At 37.2% G+C, this 23,182-nt stretch overlaps 1 protein-coding gene and 3 long non-coding RNA genes across 4 annotated transcripts in view; all 4 read right to left on the reverse strand.

Annotated features, from left to right (window-relative positions):
• Positions 1-23,182, reverse strand: part of LOC135200786 (single insulin-like growth factor-binding domain protein-2) — a 115,139-nt gene that overhangs the window by 10,043 nt on the left and 81,914 nt on the right. The window lies entirely within an intron of this gene.
• Positions 724-2,321, reverse strand: LOC135200533 (uncharacterized). Its single transcript, XR_010311300.1, has 3 exons — positions 2,182-2,321; positions 1,291-1,408; positions 724-1,018 (listed from the first exon to the last, which is right to left on the reverse strand). It is a non-coding gene; the product is annotated as an uncharacterized LOC135200533 (long non-coding RNA).
• On the reverse strand, positions 4,815-11,790 carry LOC135200534 (uncharacterized). The gene is made up of 3 exons (XR_010311301.1): positions 11,666-11,790; positions 10,958-11,075; positions 4,815-4,839 (listed from the first exon to the last, which is right to left on the reverse strand). It is a non-coding gene; the product is annotated as an uncharacterized LOC135200534 (long non-coding RNA).
• LOC135200787 (uncharacterized) lies at positions 15,929-17,113 on the reverse strand. The gene is made up of 3 exons (XR_010311362.1): positions 16,992-17,113; positions 16,517-16,634; positions 15,929-16,223 (listed from the first exon to the last, which is right to left on the reverse strand). It is a non-coding gene; the product is annotated as an uncharacterized LOC135200787 (long non-coding RNA).

Consider the following 23,182-nt stretch of genomic DNA (forward strand, 5'->3'; position numbering starts at 1 on the left):
CCACCCCCTAGCAGCAATTATTTTATCGTACAACTTTGAGGTCTTCCTCCTGCTACCCCATTAAAACCTTTTTACTTGTAATTTCCATTTCAGCGCTGAATAACCTCAAAGGTGCCAGTGGTTGGCCTTTGCCCTAAATTTCATATTCCATTCCATCCCTAATTTAAATAATTTCTATCTGAGTCATTCTTTGTGTTGGTTTTATTTCGTAAGGCACTGATGGCACTCAAAGTTTGCAAGCGTTTTTTATTTTCCATTTCAGTTCCAAAACAGTACAATCGTAAAAGAAGTTCTATTGGATTATATGATTCACCTACAAAGAGTTATGGACAATACAGCAAGTAATTTGATAAAAAAAATCTTGTATAGTTTGAAAGCCCTTTTTTCTCTTATTTCTTATCTCTGCTGTAGGGCGAATAGGATTAGGTAACTCAAAATTATAACTAGTCAGGTTTGCTTGCTAAACATTACTCATCTAAACAAATAAATTTGTTTTGAGAGATATAAAGTTTTCAGTCAGCATCTTGATTCTCATAAAAAGATGCATTTATATTTGTGGAAAATGAAAAATTCCAGAATGGTGTTGCTTTTATTAAGTTTTTCGACAGTTTTGAAACCTAACAACAACTTTTAATACCTAATGACAACTTTGGATATCTTATGTCCAATTGGTAACTAAAACAGCAGCCGCTGTGAAATAAGGGTACAAATAATAAATGAGACTCATCAACCATTTAATTTACTGAATCCCAGAGAAGAGTAGCCAAAAAAATCTTTTAAAGTCATCTTCGTACAGAATCCACGTCTCCACTCAGCTAGAAAGCAGGTTCACCAACCATCCACCCCTTTCTTCGGAAACGGTCCTTAGCCAAGACATGGAGGCTTCTTATTTCCGCCCGTAGGGTCGCCGGGCCTTGCAATGACCGGGTTTCTCCGTGCCGTACCCCCCGTGACAGATCAGCCCTTCTGCGCAGGTGCCAAAGGTGTCTCTAGGGCCACCGCACTCTTCACCCTCGCCCTAGAATGGAGATATAATGTATTCTAAGGAAGTCGTTCCTTGCAAGAGAAATGTCCGTGGAATAATGGGATATGTTACATTTCCGAGACAGCAGGCACCTTCAAAGAAAACATTAGCAAGTATCTATGACAAAGAAATTATTTATTTCAAGAAAATACCCATTTGCATGCAAGAGTTTCAGGATAGCAACCACCACCCTTATGAAAAAGTTTTAATAGTAAAACTAAAATGGCAAGTATTGCTTCCAATACTGAGAAACAGATTAAACTAACCTTACTACATTCAAAGCAGCATGTACACAGGCTATATACTACCCCATAAGGGCACCCAGTTGGCACAGGTTTTAGGCAGAAGAATAATTCACAAGGGTTACAGTCCAGTCCAGAAACGCTGCAAATAATAAAAATAAAAGTAATTTCAATTAGCTAACTGATATTGATGGTTATCGTAAACTTTTCCCCGCTGAAAATTGCCTCCAGTAGGATCTAACAGAGGAAATTTAAGCCGAAAGAGCCAAGGAAATTCTGATGGCGTTGATTAATTATCTCTTACATGTCGCTTTCTACAGGTCAATCTCACTCTATCTTTCCCTTTTCCCTTTTCAGTCAGGTTTGGGTAATCTAGGACAATGAAGCTGTCTGACAGGTCAGCCTTTGATCTAAGAATAACTATTTTTTATATAGCGGCCAGGGATTCGATGAATCTCTCTAATCTGTCAAGCCAATGTGTTTGTTCTGAAGCTATAATTATAGCGTCATTCAACAGTCGTAATAGTGTGTTCCAGATTTAAATGAAAATCCACTGAAAGTATAGCATCCAATATCTTATAAGATCATTTATTAATTCATCACTGATTTTTTCCTCCTAAACTGTAGCATTACTTTTTTTCCCGATTAACAAAGTTCGAGTGTCCTCTGGTCAATTCATATGAACTGAATAGTACGACTCCCAGTGCTTATTCGACCTTTATGTAGATTCTCATATTACTTAAATATACAATTACAATGCACACGTGTTGTTACCATTTAGGATCAGGATAAGTTATGGAATACATAAAATATGCTAGAGAGAGAGAGAGAGAGAGAGAGAGAGAGAGAGAGAGAGAGAGAGAGAGAGAGAGTTTGGTTAATATGAAATAAATAAATAAATAAAACATGACTCACGTGACAACCGCCAAAGAAATGCACAGCAGTAGCGTGAAGTACGAAGCCATGACGAAGAAAACTCGACCTTGCTGAGCAGTAATAACTCTGTAATGAGCCTCTCCTGGTCTTACCCAGGCGTCGTCTGAACAACGAATGATGTCTGGGTGACGCAAGGTCCTTTAAATATACTCGGAGTATATTTAAAGGACCTTGCAGTATATTTAAAGGACCTTGGGGTGACGGAGACTCTTGTTTTAAGGTGTTGCGTTGACAGGCGAAGTGGTCGCCAATTATATAATTATCGAATATTTATTTGTCGGTTGGAGGTGGCGGAACGCTTCTATTTCGACAATGAATTCTGGCAACTGTTAATGAGAAAACTGCTCTGGATCTTCTGGTTTTTTCCTGAGAGGAATTATTACTGTTAGACATCCGCATTTTTTAATGTTGTGGTTTGGCTCAATTTTGTCATTGACACAGTGCATTTCAAAACTAGTTCTTTTTTGCTTTGATGTTTGCTCACATGCATAAGTGTACAGACATCAAGTACTAGCAAGGAAAACCAAGATATGCTTAGTGTTTATGCAATTGTACATTACATGGCTCCATTGCTCTATAATGACAAAAAAGTTTTTCGTTACACTGAGAGATTTATTATCGTTTATTAGAGACCAAATTAATCTAGACCTTGACCGTCTTGTGATTAACCCCGATGTTGTTTCTCCTTTTTATTTATGATACGAGTTATTTTGAATAAGATTTTTTTTTATTGAACCTTATTATATCTACCAAGGTTTTCATTGAGAGAATTATAAAATACTTTTATTATTGGTGCTGCTGGATACAGAATTTCTTTTATTGGTAACCTTACAAACAGCTTTGACAGGGTTGCCATGGATACTCCTCTATATCTTGTTTTATCAAAAGTATTTATGTTCTATTTGGAGGAAAATTTCTTAGATCAGAGTCCACCAAGGGATCGTCCTCTTGACTACAATCGTTATGTAGAAGGTTCTTTTGTTCTTTTTAAAACAGGGTTGTTGTGGAGCAATATTTAGAGTTTGCAAAAACAACTACTGCATTTTTTTTAATACCCAGACCTGACGAGCATTTATCAGCTTTTTTGGGTTATATCCCAATGAAGGCTGTAATTTTTACAGCTCCTGATTTTAAAAAGTTTGAATTTACTAACATTGTTATTGTATTGCATCGAGTCATTTCTCTGGATTCACTTTCAGAGTGACGTGGAATATCTTAGACAGGGCTTCAATGAAATTATTTATTCAAAAGTTTTATTTCTGAAATTCTCAGGAAGTTTGTAAGAAATAAGTTCCAAGCTGCAATTGCGATTCTTGTTGTACCAAAACACTTGATTTTAATGCCCCTTAACTTTTATGCAACAAGTTCCATCATTGAACTGTCAGACTTCTGCTCCTATGTTTATCTCTTTGAAAAAGCTCTTCTTCTGTTAAGTATGCTTTCCAGGGTCACTCCAAGATGGTATTTTTATGCATTATATCAGTTAGAAAAGTTCCGGTTTTTTAGACTAAACTATATTTTCTGTGTAGGCACAGATTAAGGTTCTTCGCACCGTCCCTTCATGCCAAGCTGCAACCCTTTTCATTCCTTCTACTGTACCTCCATTCATATTCTCTTCCATCTCACTTCCCACCCCCTACTAGCAATTATTTTATAGTGCATCTTTGAGTTCTTCCTCCTGTTACACCCTTAAAACCTTTTTACTTACAATTTCCATTTCAGCGCTGAATAACCTCAAAGGGTCAGTGCTTGACCTTTGCCCTAAATTTCATATTCCATTCCATCCCTAATTTAAATAATTTCTATCTGAGTCATTCTTTGTGTTGGTTTTAATTCGTGAGGCACTGATGGCACTCGAAGTTTGCAAGCTTTGTTTATTTTCCCTTTCATTTCCAAAATAGTACAATCTTAAAAGAAGTTCTTTTGGATTATATGATTCACGTACACAGAGTTGTGGACGATATAGCAAGTAATTTAAAAAAAGAAATGTCTTAAAGTTTGAAAGCTCATTTTCTGTTTCTTATCTCTGCTAGTAGAGAATAGGATTAGGTGCTCAAAATTATAACATCAGGGTTTGTTCGCTAAACATTACTCATAATTAGATTTTTCTTGTGAGATATGAAGTTTTCAGTCAGCATCCGGATACTCATAAAAGCATGCCTTTTATATCTATGGAAAATAAACATTCCCAAATTGATAATGCTTTTATTAAGTTTCGACAGTTTGAAACCTAACGACAACTTTTAATACCTAATGACAACTTTGGATATCTTATGACCAATTGATCACTAAAACAGCAGCCGCTGTAAACAAGAGTACAAAAAAATAAATGAGACCCATCTACCATTTTATTTACTGAATCCCGGAGCAGGAGTAGCCAAAAAATCTTTTCAAGTCATCTTCGTACAGAATCCACGACTCACTCAGCTAGAAAGCAGGTTCACCAACCATCCTCCCCTTTCTTCGGAAACGGTCCTTAGCCAAGACACGAAGGCTTCTTATTTCCGCCCGTAGGGTCGCTATGGGGACTTGTAATGACCCTGTTTGGTTTCTCTGTGCCGTACCCCCGTGACAGATTAGCCCTTCTGCGCAGGTGCCAAAGACGTTTGAGAGGCCACCGCACTCTTCACCCTCGCCCTAGAATGGAGGTATTGTTACGAACCAAGAGAAGAGGTCCGCTCCAAGTTCGTTATAATGAATGATAAACAAAAGGAAAGAAACACTAATACAACAAAGGTTTATTTACAAGCTTACTAACAAAGATAAATGCAGAATGGTGTCTCCTATGTACATAAAAAAAGGCAAAATCTTACAATGCGTGAACTGGGGAGGAAGTGAGGCAATTCAAATACTTGCTGGCCAGTTTTGCGACTCGAAGCGGTGGCTTCACAAAGGAGAACTGTAATTGTAGACGTCTTCTTGACACCGTATTGCAGAAAACAATGTCTATTCTTGATACTTGAAGGGCTAGGAACTCCTCGAAATCTCTAGTAGAAAGTTTCTTCTCTCAAGGCTTGCTCGACGTCGAAATAACTCGGTCATCCACTCCTGACGACGACTTGACCAGAATTCAACCAACTCTCGAGCACCTTTTTCTCTCTGATCCTTCATCGGTTCCTTCTCCTCTTATCTCTCTCTGACGCTTTCTGCTGCTGATCTCTCAATGATAATCTGATCTGTGGCTCTTACTGATGATCTCTCTTCTCCTACTTCGTTAGTCATATTTATAAGGCAAAATCCTGGGGGCGGGGCCTACAGCGAACGTCACAGACTCCCGAGGGACGCCAGGAACGATTTAGAAGAATCTAGACGGAGTATTGCATCAGAAATCGCGGCGTTCCTCACGTCACGTCGGCGCTTGTCAAGTTCCACAAAACTCCTGCCGATTCTAGAACCATCATGAGAACAGGCACCTCCAACACATGCGCGAATGCCTCCTTGCTGCAGAATTTCTCGAAGATGCGTTTTCCTTTCCTTTATCTTTCTTTGCTATAAAGCAATTACCATGACAGGTATAATGTATTCTAAGGAAGTCGTTCCTTGCAAGAGAAATGTCCGTGGAATAATGGGATATGTTACATTTCCGAGACAGCAGGCACTTTCCAAGAAAACATTTCTTCGCTAAGAATAAGGTAAACAAGTATCTATGACAATGAAATTATTTATTTCAAGAAAATACCCATTTACATGCAAGAGTGTCAGGATAGCAACCACCACCCTTATGTAAAAAGTTTTAATAGTAAAACTAATATGACAAGTCTTGCTTCCAATGCTGAGAAAGAGATTAAACTAACCTTACTACATTCAAAGCAGCATGTACACGGGCTATATACTGCCCCATAAGGGCACCCAGTTGGCACAGGTTTTCTGCAGAAGAATACTTCACAAGGGTTACAGTCCAGTTCAGAAACGCTGCAAATAGTAAAAATAAAAGTAATTTTCAATTAGCTAACTGATATTGATGGTTACCGTAAACTTTTCCCTGCTGACAAATGGCCTCCAGTAGGATCTAACAGAGGAAATTTAAGCCGAGAGAGCCAAGGAAATTCTGGTGGCGTTGATTAATTATCTTTTACATTTTCTCTGTGAAGCCAATTGTGTCGCTTTCTACAGGTCAGCCTCACTCTATCTTTTCCTTTTCTCTTTTCAGTCAGGTTTGGGTAATCTAGGACAATGAAGCTGTGTGACAGGTCAGCCTTTGATTTAAGAATAACTATTTTTTATATAGTGGCCAGGGAGTCGATGACTTTCTCTAGTCTGTCAGACCAATGTGTTTGTTCTGAAGCTATAATTCTAGCGTCATTTAACAGTCGTAGTATTGTGTTCCAGATTTAAATTAAAATCCATTAAAAGTATAGCATCCAATATTTAATAAGATCATTTATTAATTCGTCACTGATTTTTCCTCCTAAACTTTAGCATTATCTTTTCCCAGTTAACAAAGTTCGAGTGTCATCAAGTTATGTAATGCATAAAATTTTCTAGAGAGAGAGAGTGTGTTTGGCTAATATGAAAAAATAAATAAATAAATAAAACATGACTCACGTGACAACTGCCAAGGAAATGCACAGCAGCAGCATGAAGTAGGAAGCCATGGCGAAGAAAACTCGACCTCACTGAGCAGTAATAAACTATATAATGAGCCTCTCCTAGTCTTAAGGATGGTACACACTATGCATCATGTATCAGCTACGTGATGCAGTAGTGGTGTTGAAAAAACTAATAGCGGCCAAAGTGTACTGCAACACTTGTTCTCGCAGTTCAGCTTTCAATGGCAGGATGTCTGCCGACTATGTACTTTGCCAGGAGACTCTACTGTGGGGTAGTGTTGCTCCGTATGCTGCAAAAAAGAAACTTTTGAGGAAGAAACGTAGAACCTTGTGGTGTAAGCAATGGCTTTCTCGGCGACCTCTAAAGGGAAGCTTCTATGAAATATTTTTGGAGCTTCAAGTCGAAAATCCAACAGACTTTGAAAATTACACAAGAATGCCAGTCCTTGCATTTTATAAATTGTTTAAAAAAAATTGAATTATATATTTATATGTAGGACACCAGCTTTCGAGACAGCATATCACCAGGAGCTCGTTCTTGCAGCTGGAGGATCATATGCAAGCCTCCAATAATCAACCAGGATTTCAAAGCAGAGCCTCGGTCTAATCATCCCCGAAACCTGTGAAGCCATCTATAATGTCCTTAGGGAGGGTTATTTGAAAGCAAGGTTCAAATATAGGTACAAAGTACACAAATATTTTTATATTACAGGAAATGCAGCTCATGAAAACACCATAACTCCGGAGCTTCAGACTTCTGTGATGCTTTGATTGCAGACATTTCCCTGTAGAATTCTGTCTTCAGGGTGTGCAGCTTTTTAGTAATATCTTCATTCTGCAATGTACAGTTTACAAAACTCGATAACTCTGATTTTATGGTTTCCAAGCTTGCACTCCTGATGTTTCTCATCTTGTAATGCTTGCATTTGATGTTCCAAACAGATGGATGTTCCTTCAGAATTCAATAAAATGTAGTGTTAGTCCTTATCTACTCAAGGGGTTTGGCAGGTGGTGGTGAGCGAATATCCTCCCCCTCTGAATGTTGGTGCATCACTGAGCTGCGCAATGAAATGGCTCTGCCCCATCAACACGTTGGTGATGCGGCTTCGTGTTGAAAAAGTCGTTTTTCAACGCATCCATCTAACACTGCGAGCATCATGATGCAGTGTGTACGGGGCTTTATGCAGATGTTGTCTGAACAACGAATGATGTCTGGGTGACGAAGACTCTTGTTTTAAGGTGTTGCATTGACAGGCTAAGTGGTCGCCAGTTATATAATAATTGAATATTTATTTGTCAGTTGGAGGTGGCGGAACGCTTCTATTTCGACAATGGTCTGGCAACTGTTAATGAGAAAGTTGCTCTGGATCTTCTAGTTTTTTCCAGAGAGGAATTATAGCTGTTGGACATCCGCATTTTTTAAAATTGTGGTTTGGCTCAATTTTGTCATTGACAATGCATTTCAAAAGCAAGCTCTTTTATACTTTGATATTTGCTCACATGAATTTATACAGACATCAAGTACTAGCAAGAAAAACGAAGATATGTTTAGTGTTAATGCAATTGTACATTATATTGCTCCATTGCTCTATAATGACAAATAAGTTGTTACACAGAGATTTGTATCGTTTGTTAGAGACCTAATTATTCTAGACCATGACCATCTTGTGATTAACCTCGATGTTGTTTCTCTTTTTTTATTTATGATACGAGTTATTTTGAAAAAGATTTTTTTTATTGAACCTTATTATATCTGCCAAGGTTTTTTCATAGAGAAGAATTATAAATACTTTTTTATTATTGGCGCGCTGCTGGTCCACACAGTTTTCTTTTATTGGTAACCTTACCAACGGCTTTGACAGGGTGCCGTGGATACTCCTCTAATATCTTTGTTTTATCAAAAGTATTTATGTTCCATTTGGAGGAAAAGTCCTTGGATCAGTGTCCACCAAGGGATCGTCCTCTTGACTACTATCGTTGTGTAGAGGGTTCTTTGTTCTTTTTCTAAACTGGGTTGTTGTGGAGCAATTTTTAGAGTTTGTGAAAACAACTACTGCATTTTATTTTTAATACCCAGACCTGACGAGCATTTATCAGCTTTTTTGGGTCATATCCCAATGAAGGCTAGGCTGGTCTTGGCTGTAATTTTTACAGCTCCTGTTTTTAAAAATTTTGAATTTACTAACTTTGTTGCTGTATTGCATTGAGTCATTTCTCTGGATTCACTTTCACAGTGACATGGAATATCTTAGACAGGACTTGAATGAAATTGTTTATTCAAAAGTGTTACTTGTGAAATTCCTCAGGAGATTGTAACCAATAAGTTTCAACCGCAATTGCGATTCTTGTTGTGCAAAAACCTGGTTTTTATGCCTTTTGAAATTTCACAATTTATAATTACTTTAACTAGGGTTATTTTAAACAGAATTCGTGTTGTCTTAATCCAAAACTTATTGTGTCCTCAAGAACAAACTTATTCAGAAGTCTTATGTATCGTGGTGGTATGTGAATATACTTGCCTAAGAGGTAATCTGTGAATTTTCTTCTTCTACTAAGGGGAAGTTGAAAGTAGAGATTGGGTCCCATTGTGGAGTTCACCAGAAAACAAACGGTAACTAAAGAAGGAAGGAATTTTCACTATATCAAGGAAAATGAAAACTTTTGCAAGTCAGTTATTTTCTATGACAATTTTGAAATCACAGCACAAGCTGTGAAACTTCTATTAACTTTAATGCAACAAGTTCCATCACTGAACTGTCAGACTTCTGCTCCTCTGTTCATCTCTTTGAAAAAGCTCTAAGTGTGCTTTCCAGGGTCACTCCAAGTTGGTATTTTTATGCGTTATGTCAGTTAGAAAAGTTCTGGTTTTTAAATTATATTTTCCTTAAAGTTCCCGTAAGAGGGTAGTGCCGTCGGTGCACCTCACGCTGCGCACTGTAGGCACAGATTAAGGTTCTTTGCAGCGTCCTTTCATGCCCAAGCTTCAACCCTTTTCATTACCTCTACTGTGCCTGTATTCATATTTTCTTTCTTCCATCTCACTTCCCACCCCCTAGTAGCAATTATTTTATCATACAACTTTGAGGTCTTCCTCCTGCTACGCCATTAAAACTTTTTTACTTATAATTTCCATTTCAGCACTGAATAACCTCAGAGGTGCCAGTGCTTGGCCTTTGCCATAAATTTCATATTCCATTCCATCCCTAATTTAAATTATTCTATCTGAGTCATTCTTTTGTGTTGGATTTAATTCGTAAGGCTCTGATGGCACTGTAAGTTTGGAAGCGTTTTTTATTTTCCCTTTCAGTTCCAAAACAGTACAATCGTGCAAGAAGTTCTTTTGGATTATATGATTCACCTACACAGAGCTATGGACAATACAGCAAGTAATTTGATTAAAAATGTTGTATAGTTTGGAAGCCCGTTTCCTATTTCTTATCTCTGCTGGTAGGGAATAGGATTAGATACTCAAAATTATAACTTGTCAGGGTTTGCATGCTAGACATTACTCATCTAAACTAGATTTTTCTTGAGAGATATCTTGATACTCATAAAAAGATGCATTTATATTTGTGGAAAATGAAAATTCCCGAATTGGTGTTGCTTTTATTAAGTTTCGACAGTTTGAAACCTAACGACATCTTTTAGTACCTAATGACAACTTTTGATATCTTATGTCCAATTGGTAACTAAAACAGCAGCCGCTGTGAAATAAGGGTACACCAACCATCCTCCCCTTTCTTCGGAAATGGTCCTTAAGCCAAGACACGGAGGTTTCTTATTTCCGGCCGTAGGGTCGCCGGCCTTGCAATGACCTGGTTTCTCCTTGCCGTACCCCCGTGACAGATCAGCCCTTCTGCGCAGGTGCCAAAGATGTCTCTAGGGCCACCGCACTCTTACACCCTCGCCCCCCTAGAATGGAGGTATAATGTATTCTATGGAAGTCGTTCCTTGTAAGAGAAATGTCCGTGGAATAATGGGATATGTTACATTTCCAAGACAGCAGTTACTTTCAAAGAAAACATTTCTTCGCTAAGAGTAAGATTAGCAAGTATCTATGACAATGAAATTATTATTTCAAGAAAATACCCATTTACATGCAAGAGTTTCAGGTATAGCAACCACCACCCTTATGTAAAAAGTTTTAATAGTAAAACTAAAATGGGAATTCTAGCTTCCAATACTGAGAAAGAGACTAAACTAACCTTACCACATTCCAAGCAACATCTACAAGGGCTACGTACTGCCCCATAATGGCACCCAATTGGCACAGAATCTGAGCACTTTACTAATTCACAAGGGAGACAGTCCAGTCCAGAAACGCTGCAAATAATAAAAATAAAAGTAATTTCAATCAGCAGTAGGATCTAAAAGATGAAATTTAAGCCGAGAGAGCCAAGGAAATTCTGGTGGCGTTGATTAATTATCTTTTCCATTTTCTCTGCCAAGCCTTTGATTTCAGAATAACTATTTTTTTATATAGCGGCCAGTGAGTCGATGACTTTCTCTAATCTGTCAGTCCAATGTGTTTGTTCTGAAGATATTAATTCTAGCGTCATTCTACAATCGTAGTAGTGTTGTTCCAGATTTAAATGAAAATCCATTGGAAATATTGCAACCAATATCTAATAAGATTATTTATTAATTCATCACTAACCTCCTCCTGAACTTTAGCATTAATTTTCCCAGTTAACAAAGTTCGAGTGTCTTCAAGTAATTCATATGAACCAATAGTAAGACTCCCATGTTTTATTCTACCGATATGTAGATTCTCATGTTACTTGAAGATACCAATACTAGGCACGTTGTTACCATTTATGATCAGGATGAGTTATGTAATACATAAAATTTGCTAGAGAGAGAGAGAGTTTAGCTAATATGAAATAAATAAATAAATAAATAACACGACTCACGTGACAACCGCCAAAGAAATGCACAGCAGCAGCGTGAAGTACGAAGCCATGGCGAAGAAAACTCGACCTCACTGAGCAGTAATAACTAAAGAGCCTCTGAACAACGAATGATGTCTGGGTGACGGACACTCTTCTTTTAAGGTGTTGCTTTGACAGGCGAGGTGGTCGCCAGTTATATAATAATTGAATATTTATTAGTCGGTTGGAGGTGGCCGAACGCATCTTTTTCGACAATGACTTCTGGCAACTGTTAATGAGAAAGTTGCTCAGGATCTTTTGGTTTTTCCCAGGGAGGAATTATAATTGTTGGACATCCGCATTTTTTAAAGTTGTGGTTTGGCTCAATTTTGTCATTGACAGTGCATTTCGGAAACAAGCTCTTTTATGCTTTGATATTTGCTCACATGCATAATATACAGGACATCAAGTACTAGCAAGAAAAAACCAAGATTTGCTTAGTGTTTATGGAATTGTACATTACATTGCTCCATTGCTCTATAATGACAAATAAGTTTTTCGTTACACTGAGAGATTTATATCGTTTGGTAGAGACCTAATTAATGTAGACCTTGACCGTCTTGTGATTAACCTCGATGTTGTTTCTCTTTTTTATTTATGATACGAGTTATTTTGAATAAGATTTTTTTATTGAACTTTGTTATATCTACCAAGGTTTTAATAGAGAGAATTATAAATACTTTTATTATTGGCGCTGCTGGACACAGACTTTTTCTTTTATTGGTAACCTTACAAACAGCTTTGACAGGGTTGCCAATGATACTCCTCTATATTCTTGTTTATCAAAAGTATTTATGTTCCACTTGGATGGGAAAATCTTAGACCAGAGTCCACCAGGGATCGTCTCTTGCCTACAATCGTTATGTAGAAGGTTCTTTGTTCTTTTTCTAAACAGTTGTTGTGGGCGCAATTTTTAGAGTTTGCGAAAACAACTACTGCATTTCTTTTAATACCCAGAACTGACGAGCATTTTATCAGCTTTTTTGGGTTATATCGCAATGAAGGCTACGCTGGTCTTGGCTGTAATTTTTACAGCTCCTGGTTTTAAAAATTTTGAATTTACTCACATTGTTATTGTATTGCATTGAGTTATTTCTCTGGATTCACTTTCACAGTGACATGGAATATCTTAGACAGGACTTGAATGAAATTGTTTATTTAAAAGTTTTATTTGTGAAATTGCTCAGGAAGATTGTAACCAATAAGTTTCAACCTGCAATTGCGATTCTTGTTGTGCAAAAACCTGGTTTTTATGCCTTTTGAAATTTCACAATTTGTAATGACTTTAATTAGAGTTATTTTAAACATAATTTGTATTGTCTTAATCCAAAACTTCTTCTTCAGTCTTCAAGAATAACTCATTCAGAAGTCTTATGTATCGTTGGTGGTATGTGAATATACTTGCCTAAGAGGTAATCTTGTGAATTTTCTTGGTTCTACTAAGGGGAAGTTGGAAGTAGAGATTGGGTCCCATTGTGGAGTTCTCCAGAAAACAATCTGTAACTGAAGAAGGAAGGAATTTTCAAATATCAGGGGAAATGAAAACTTGTGCAAGTCAGTTATTTACTATGACAATTTTGAAATCACAGCACAAGCTGTGAAACTTCCATTAACATTAATGCAACAAGTTCCATCATTGGAACTGTACCAGACCTTCTAGCTCTTTTCCCCCCCCCCTATCTTTAATCTCCTTTTGTGAAAACAAAGCTCTTCTGTTGCAAGTGTTGCTTTTCAGGGTCACTCCAAGTTGGTATTTTTATGCGTTATGTCAGTTAGAAAAGTTCTGGCTTTTAGATTATATTTTCCTTAAAGTTCCCATAAGAGGGTAGTGCCGTCAGTGCACCTCACGCTGCGCACTGTAAGCATAGATTAAGGTTCTTTGCAGCGTCCCTTCATGCCCAAGCTGCAACCCTTTTCATTACCTCTACTGTGCCTGTATTCATATTTTCTTTCTTCCATCTCACTTCCCACCCCCTACTAGCAATTATTTTATCGTACAACTTTGAGGTCTTCCTCCTGCTACGCCATTAAAACCTTTTTACTTATAATTTCCATTTCAGCGCTGAATAACCTCAAAGGTGCCAGTGTTTGGCCTTTGGCATAAATTTCATATACCATTCCATCCCCAATTTAAATTATTTCTATCTGAGTCATTCTTTGTGTTGGTTTTAATTCGTGAGGCTCTGATGTCACTCGAAGTTTGCAAGCTTTGTTTATTTTCCCTTTGAGTTCCAAAAAAGTACAATCATAAAAGAAGTTCTTTTTGATTATATGATTCACCTACACAGAGTTATGAACAATACAGCAAGTAATTTGATAAAAAAAAATCTCGTATAGTTTGAAAACCCGTTTCCTATTTCTTATCTCTGCTGGTAGGGAATAGGATTAGGTACTCAAAATTATAACTACTATGAGATTCCGGGCCTCTGTAACAAGGTTTTTTGGACTTTGCTCCTTATCAAAGCATTGGATGTAGCTGAAAGTTGACATTTGTATATTTTACAACCACACACAAATTTTGTCAGCATTATCAATAACCTAAACCCAATAGTTTTAATTTTTATAGAGTAAAAATTATCAAGCTGACGCCATGGCCAATGATTACAAGCCAAGAGTCGAAAAACATTCATTACGTAAGCAAGGTAAACACCGTTGTACGAAAATGTGGCCCCGCCCATCCACCAGACAGAAAACTCAATTCTCATTGTTCCATCGGCTCTGAAACCCATAGCAGTCAAGAATGGCTAACAGGATTTGGAATTGTCCCCGTGGTTGTAAAAACTGCATTTGTCTGACGACTTGCAACTTATACAGTCAAGAAAAAGCCTGTGGCCATACTTACTATAGCCTGAATAGGTAATTATTCTTCTAGTTTAAATCCAATGTTTATGGTCTGATTTGTATTCCATTAACTATTCACTATGCCACCAAGAGAGAGAGAGATTGTATGTAAACAGTCTTTATATAGCTATTTTTGTTAAAATAAGATGGATTTGGGGGGAGGGGTTTTTTATCCAAAGTAAATTAAAGTTATCTGTTCTAAAATCTCCAGCAGACCAACGGAGAAGTGGGTGGGGTATCTGTGTTGGCGTAGTAATACTACTGTAGCAGTAGTGCAGCAACAGTAGTAATAGCAGCAATATACATGAATAAAACGTTTAGGCCAACTGCTGGGATCCTTGAGGATCATTTAGCACTTCTTACAACTACTCGAGAAATGAGTTTTTATAGTAAGAAGTTAAATTTTCCTGAATTATAACGAGGCCAAAGTGGGTGGAGCCTCATGAAGTCATCATTCTGACGATAATTATTGGTGAAGGTTTAAAGCCAAAATACGGTACCGGCTTTTTTTTTTCAGTAAATAGGTAGATAGCCAATAAATAAAAATTGCTTGACTTTGGATATAACAGTTATCAAATCAAGCTTGTGTACTATGTTTTTTGAAAATTACCAACTATTCCCCTACATCTTGTCAATCTGATTGTGACCTATAAAGTAGACTGTAATTTCTTAGGACACTTATTTTGGGAGTTAGACTAATAATCGAAGTGTTTTTGTATTTATTAACATATTTTGTTGGTTTGTTCATTATGACAATTATCAGTGGAGAGGTTTCAGAGTTCATTAAGGTGTACTGCTTTGCTTGTATTTAAATTTCTATGTCATTGTTGCCAGAGGTCTAGCATTTAGTTTACGTATTAGCCAATCATCCATCGAGAAAGAGGGAAGAAATGATGTCAAAAGTTACGTAACAAATGCGTTCGAAACCTTTTCTCTGAGTAAGTTGGCCGTCTTCAAAAAAAGCCACTTTTACATTATAGGTACCAAATTTATTCAACCTACGTAATGCAGGATACAGTCAAAATTTATTTGTAGATATAATGTGTATTCTGAATAAGCGTTATATTTTTGAAATGCATAGATAAAAAGTTATTGCGAAAAAACCGTGTTACAGAGGCCCTGAATCTCACAGTAGTCAGGGTTTGCTTACTAGACATTACTCATCTAAACTAGATTTTTCTTGTGAGATATGAAGTTTTCAGTCAGCATCTTGATACTCATAAAAAGATGCATTTATATTTGTGGAAAATGAAAATTCCCGAATTGGTGTTGCTTTTATTAAGTTTCGACAGTTTGAAACCTAACGACATCTTTTAATACCTAATAAAAATTTCTGATATCTTATGTCCAATTGGTAACTAAGACAGCAGCCGCTGTGAAATAAGGGTACAAATAATAAATGAGACTCATCAACCATTTAATTTACTGAATTCCAGAGTAAGAGTAGCCAAAAGATATTTTCAAGTTATTTTCATACAGACTCCATGACTCCACTCAGCTAGAAAGCAGGTTCACCGACCATTCCCCTTTCTTCGGAAACGGTCCTTAGCCAAGACACGGAGGCTTCTTATTTCCGCCCGTAGGGTCGCCGGGCCTTGCAATGACCTGGTTTCTCCGTGCCGTACCCCCCGTGACAGATCAGCCCTTCTGCGCAGGTGCCAAAGATGTCTCTAGGGCCACCGCACTCTTCACCCTCGCCCTAGAATGGAGGTATAATGTATTCTAAGGAAGTCGTTCCTTGCAAGAGAAATATCCGTGGAATAATGGGATATGTTACATTTCCGAGACAGCAGTTACTTTCAAAGAAAACATTTCTTCGCTAAGAATAAGATTAGCAAGTATCTATGACAATGAAATTATTTATTTCAAGAAAATACCCATTTGCATGCAAGAGTTTCAGGATAGCAACCACCTACCTTATGTAAAAATTTTTAATAGTAAAACTAAAATGGGAAGTCTAGCTTCCAATACTGAGAAAGAGATTGAACTAACCTTACCACATTCCAAGCAGCATCTACACGGGCTACGTACTGCCCCATAATGGCACCCAATTGGCACAGAATCTGAGCACTTTACTAATTCACAAGGGAGACAGTCCAGTCCAGAAACGCTGTAAATAATAAAAATAAAAGTAATTTCAATTAGCTAACTGATATTGATGGTTATCGTAAACTTTTCCCTGCTTAAAATTGCCTCCAGTAGGATCTAAAAGAGGAAATTTAAGCCGAGAGAGCCAAGGAAATTCTGGTGGCGTTGATTAATTATCTTTTACATTTTCTCTCCCAAGCCAATTTTGTCGCTTATTCTACCGATATGTAGATTCTCATGTTACTTAAAGATACTAATACAATGCACGTTGTTGCCATTTATGATGAGGATGAGTTATGTAATACATAAAATTTGCTAGAGAGAGATAGAGTGCTTGGCTTATATAAAGAAATAAATAAATAAGTAAAACATGACTCACGTGACAACCGCCAAAGAAATGCACAGCAGCAGCGTGAAGTAGGAAGCCATGGCGAACAAAACTCGACCTCACTGAGCAGTAATAACTATATAATGAGCCTCTCCTGGTCTTACCCAGACGTCGTCTGAACAACGAATGATGTCTGGGTGACGGAGACTCTTGTTTTAAGGTGTTGCATTGACAGGCGAGGTGGTCGCCAGTTATATAATTATCGAATATTTATTTGTCGGTTGGAGGTGGTGGAACGGTTCTATTCCAACAATGACGTCTGGCAACTGTTAATGAGAAAACTGCTCTGGATCTTCTGGTTTTTTCCAGAGAGAATTATTACTGTTGGACATCCGCATTTTTTAAAGTTGTGGTTTGGCTCAAATTTTGTCATTGACAGTGCATTTCGAAAACAAGCTCTTTTATGCTTTGATATTTGCTCACATGCATATATACAGACATCAAGTACTAGCAAGAAAAACCAAGATATGCTTAGTGTTTATGCAATTGTACATTACATTGCTCCATTGCTCTATAATGACAAATAAGTTTTTCGTTACACTGAGAGATTTATATCGTTTGGTAGAGACCTAATTAATGTAGACCTTGACCGTCTTGTGATTAACCTCGATGTTGTTTCTCTTTTTTTATTTATGATACGAGTTATTTTGAATAAGATTATTCTATTGAACCTTGTTATATCTACCAAAATTTTCATAGAGAGAATTATAAAATACTTTTATAATTGGCGCTGCTGGACACAGACTTTTTCTTTTATTGGTAACCTTACAAACAGCTTTGACAGGGTTGCCATGGATACTCCTCTATATCTTGTTTTATCGAAAGTATTTAAGTTCCATTTGGACGAAATGCTCTTGGATCAGTGTCCACCAAGGGATCGTCCTCTTGACTATAATCGTTATGTAGATGATTCTTTTGATTCTTTTTCTAAACAGGGTGTTATGAAGGAACTTTTAGAGTTTGCAAAAAACAGCAAATACATGGTGTTTTGTTTTTTATGTTCTAACACCCAGACCTGACGAGCATTTTATCATCTTTTTTAGGCTATATCGCAATGAAGGCTGCGCTGGTCTTAGTTGTAATTTTTACAGCTCCTGATTTTAAAATTTTGAATTTACTAAAATTGTTGCTGTGTTGCCTAGTCATTCCTCTGGATTCACTTTCACAGCGACGTGGAACATCTTAGACAGGACTTTAATGAAATTGTTTATTCAAAAGTTTTATTTGTGAAATTCCTCAGGAAGTTTGTAACCAGTAAGTTTCAACCTGCAATTGCGATTCTTGTTGTACCAAAAAACTTAATTTTAATGCCTCTTAACATTTTACAATTTTTAATTACTTTAACTAGGGTTATTTTAAATAGCATTCGTGCTGTCTTAATTCAAAACTTCTTGGATCTTCAAGAACAACTTATTCAGAAGTCTTATGTATCGTTGGTGGTATGTGAATATACTTGCCTAAGAGGTAATCTTGTGAATTTTCTTGGTTCTACTAAGGGGAAGTTGAAAGTAGAGATTGGGTCCCATTGTGGATTTCACCAGAAAACAAACTGTAACTGAAGAAGGAAGGAATTTTCGAATATCAGGGGAAATGAAAACTTGTGCAAGTTAGTTATTTACTATGACAATTTTGAAATCACAGCACAAGCTGTGAAACTTCCATTAACATTAATGCAACAAGTTCCATCATTGAACTGTCAGACTTCTGCTCCTATGTTTATCTCTTTGGAAACATTCTTCTTCTATTAAGTGTGCCTTGCAGGTTCACTCCAAGTTGGTATTTATAGGCATTATGTCAGTTAGAAAAGTTCCTGTTTTTAGACTATATTTTCTGTGTAGGCTCAGATTAAGGTTCTTCGCAGCGTCCCTTCATGCCCAAGCTGCAACCCTTTTCATTCCTTCTACTGTACCTCCATTCATATTCTCTTCCATCTCACTTCCCACCCCCTACTAGCAATTATTTTATAGTACAACTTTGAGGTCTTCCTCCTGCTACACCCTTAAAACCTTTTACTCACAATTTCCATTTCAGCGCTGAATAACCCTCAAATGGGTGCAGTGCTTGGCCTTTGCCATAAATTTCATATCCCATTCCATCCCTAAATTAAATCATTTCTATCTGAGACATTCTTTGTGTTGGATTTAATTCGCAAGGCACTGATGGCGCTCGAAGTTTGCAAGCTTTTTTTTATTTTCTCTTTCATTTCCAAAACTACAATCGTAAAAGAAGTTCTTTTGGATTATATGATTCACCTACACACAGAGTTATGGACAATGCAGCACGTAATATGATAAAAAAGAAATCTCGTATAGTTTGAAACCTCTTTCTCTATTTCTTGTCTGCTGGTAGAGAACAGAATTAGGTGCTGAAAATTATAACTAGTCAGGGTTTGCTTGCTAGACATTACTCATCTAAACTAGATATTTCTTGTGAGATATGAAGTTTTCAGTCAGCATCTTGTTACTCAGAAAGATGCCTTTATATCTATGGAAAATGAAAATTCCCGAATTGATGATGATTTTATTAAGTTTCGACAGTTTGAAACCTAACGACAACTTTTAATACCTAATGACAACTTTGGATATCTTATGACCAATTAGTCACTAAAACAGTGGCTGCTGTGAAATAAGTGTACAAATAATAAATGAGACTCATCAACCATTTTATTTACTGAATCTCAGAGTAAGAGTAGCCAAAACACAATCATCTGAGGTCGTCTTCATACAGAATCCACGAATTCTCTCGTCTAGATCCAATCAACCTTCTCAGAAAGAGAGTTCAGCAACCACCCACTCCATTCTTCGGAAACACTGTCCTTAGCCAAGCCACATAGGATTCTTACTACCGTCCGATAGGACACTGGGCCATGCAATGACTGGTTTCTCCTTATCGTTACCACGCAAACAGATCAGCCCTTTTAATTTGTTATTAAAAAAATTCATGTTTTCAGTGCTCGCCAGTATATGAGCCCCCTTCTACAGTCAAGATTGTTCCACGTGAACGGACTTTGCCTTCAGACCGTTTAACGCATTCTGCAACGCGCTCGGCGACAGATCCACCCTTATGTAAAAAGATATAACAGAAAATTAAAACGGCAAGTCTGGCTTCCAGTACTCAGGAAGAGATGAAACTAACCTTACGGCATTCAGCTGCAGCATGTGCACGGGTTATATACTTTCCCGTAAGGGCAGTAAAGTGTCTTGGGATCTGTGCAAACGATGTCACAAGTACGACCACCACAGTCCGTTCCAGAAACGCTGCAAATATAAGAAAAATAAAAGTAATTTCGATTAGCTAACTGATATTGATTGTTATCGTACACTTTTCACCTGCTGACAAATGGCCTTGCACAAGATCTAATAGAGGACATTTAAGCCGAGGGAGCCGTGGAAAATCTGGTGGCGTGATTTTTCTTAACATTTTCTCTGCAAAGCCAATAATTGTGTCGCTTTTACGGGTCAGTCTCACTCCATCGTCCCCTTTTCTCTTTTTTTTAAGTCAAGTCTGGGGAAGCTAAGACAGTGAAGCTGTCTGACAGGTCAGCCTTTGTTTTAATTTTTTTATTTTTTTTTTATAACGGTCAGGGAGTTGACTATCTCAAATCTGTCGAACCAATGTGTTTATCCAGAAGCAATAATTCCAGCGTCATTTTTAGTCGTCATAGTAATGTATTCCAGTTATAAACTAAAACTCAGTGAAAATATTTAAACAATACCTAATAAGTTCAGGGATAAATTCCTAAATATAAGACTTCTATCTTCACTTATTTCTCCTCCAAAAACAGACTAATGTTCGAGCTTCTTCGAGTCAATTCGTATCAACTAGATAGTAAGACTCCCACTTCTCATTCTACCTATATGTAGATTCTCATGTTACTTAAAGATGCTAATATATTTTATGCATATTGTTGCCATTTAGGATTAGGATGAATTATGTAATGCATAAAATTTGGTAGAGAGAGTTTGGCTTATATATAAAATATATATAAAAAAAAACATGGCTCACGTGACAATCGCCAAGGAAATGCACAGCAGCAGCGTGAAGTAGGAAGCCATGGCGAAGAAAACTCGACCTCACTGATCAGTAATAACTATATAATGAGCCTCTCCTGGTCTTACCCAGACGTCGTCTGAACAACGAATGATGTCTGGATGACGGAGACTCTTGTTTTAAGGTGTTGCATTGACAGGCAAAGTGTCGCCAGTTATATAATATCGAATATTTATTTGTCGGTTGAAGGTGGCGGAACGCCCCTATTTCGACAATGACGTCTGGCAACTGTTAATGAGAAAACTGCTCTGGATCTTCTGGTTTTTTCCAGAGAGGAATTATTACTGTTGGACATCCGCATTTTTTAAAGTTGTGGTTTGGCTCAATTTTGTCATTGACACAGTGCATTTAAAAAAAAAAAAGCTCTGTTATGCTTTGATATTCGCTCACATGCATATATACAGACATCAAGTACTAGCAAGGAAAACCAAGATATGCTTAGTGTTTATGCAATTGTACATTACATTGCTTCATTGCTCTATAATGACAAAAAAGTTTTCGTTACACTGAGAGATTTGTTTCATTTGTTAGAGACCTATTTAATCTAGACCTTGACCGTCTTGTGATTAACCTCGATGTCGTTTCTCTTTTTTTATTTATGATACGAGTTATTTTGAATAGATTTTTTTTATTGAACCTTGTTATATCTACCAAGGTTTTTCATACAGAGAATTATAAGAAACTTTTATTATTGGCGCTGCTGGACACACGTTTCTTTTTATTGGTAACCTTACCAACGGCTTTGACAGGGTTGCCAATGATACTCCTCTATATCTTGTTTTATCAAAAGTTATTATGTTCCATTTGGAGGAAAAGTCCTTGGATCAGTGTCCACCAAGGGATCGTCCTCTAGACTAAAGTCGTTATGTAGAAGGTTTATGTTCTTTTTCTAAACAGGGTTGTTGTGGAGCAATTTTTACAGTTTGCGAAAAACAACTATACTGCATTTTTTTTTAATACCCAGACCTAACGAGCATTTATCAGCTTTTTTGGGCTATATCGCAATGAAGGCTACGCTGGTCTTGGCTGTAATTTTTACAGCTCCTGATTTTTAAAATTTTGAATTTACTAACATTGTTGCTGTATTGCATTGAGTCAATTCACTTTCACAGTGACGTGCAATATACGTATATCTTAGATAGGACTTTAATAAAAGTTTTTATTCAAAACTTTTATTTGTGAAATTCCTCAGGAAGTTTGTAACCAATAAGTTTCAACCTGCAATTGCGATTCTTGTTGTACAAAAACCTAGTTTTTAGGCCTCTTGAAATTTCACAATTTGTAATTACTTTAACTAGAGTTATTTTAAACAGACTTTGTGTTGTCTTAATCCAAAACTTCTTGGGTCTTCAAGAACAACTTATTCAGAAGTCTTATGTATCGTTGGTGGTATGTGAATATACTTGCCTAAGAGGTAATCTTGTGAATTTTCTTGGTTCTATTAAGGGGAAGTTGAAAGTAGAGATTGGGTCCCATTGTTGATTTCACCTGAAAACAAACGGTAACTGAAGAAGGAAGGAATTTTCAAATCTCAGGGAACATGAAAACTTGTGCAAGTCAGTTATTTTCTATGACAATTTTGAAATCACGGCACAAGCTGTGAAACTTCCATTACTTATATTTGAACCATTAATATTAATGCAACAAGTTCCATCATTGAACTGCCAGACTTCTGCTCCTCTGTTTATCTCTTTGAAAAAGCTCTTCTTCTGTTAAGTGTGCTTTCCAGGATCACTCCAAGTTGGTATTTTTAGGCATTATGTCAGTTAGAAAAGTTTTGGTTTTTAAATTATATTTTCCTTAAAGTTCCCGTATGATGGTAGTGCCGTCGGTGCACCTCACGCTACGCACTGTAGGCCTAGATTAAGGTTCTTTGCAGCGTCCCTTCATGCCCAAGCTGCAACCCTTTTCATTACCTCTACTGTGCCTGTATTTATATTTTCTTTCTTCCATCTCACTTCCCACCCCCTACTAGCAATTGGCCCCCTGGCCAAAACGATCTTTCATAACTTTGGATGATCGGAATGCTGGGGGGAGAGTAAAATGGCCTTTGCTGATGTACAGTCCTGTTCAAGTGCAGGATTGTCATCAGTTATCATTTTCATTTCATTTCTCATTTTTCCATCTAGCCA

Source organism: Macrobrachium nipponense, chromosome 27 (genome assembly GCF_015104395.2).
Source record: "Macrobrachium nipponense isolate FS-2020 chromosome 27, ASM1510439v2, whole genome shotgun sequence".
In the NCBI taxonomy this organism is placed as follows: Eukaryota; Metazoa; Arthropoda; class Malacostraca; order Decapoda; family Palaemonidae; genus Macrobrachium; species Macrobrachium nipponense.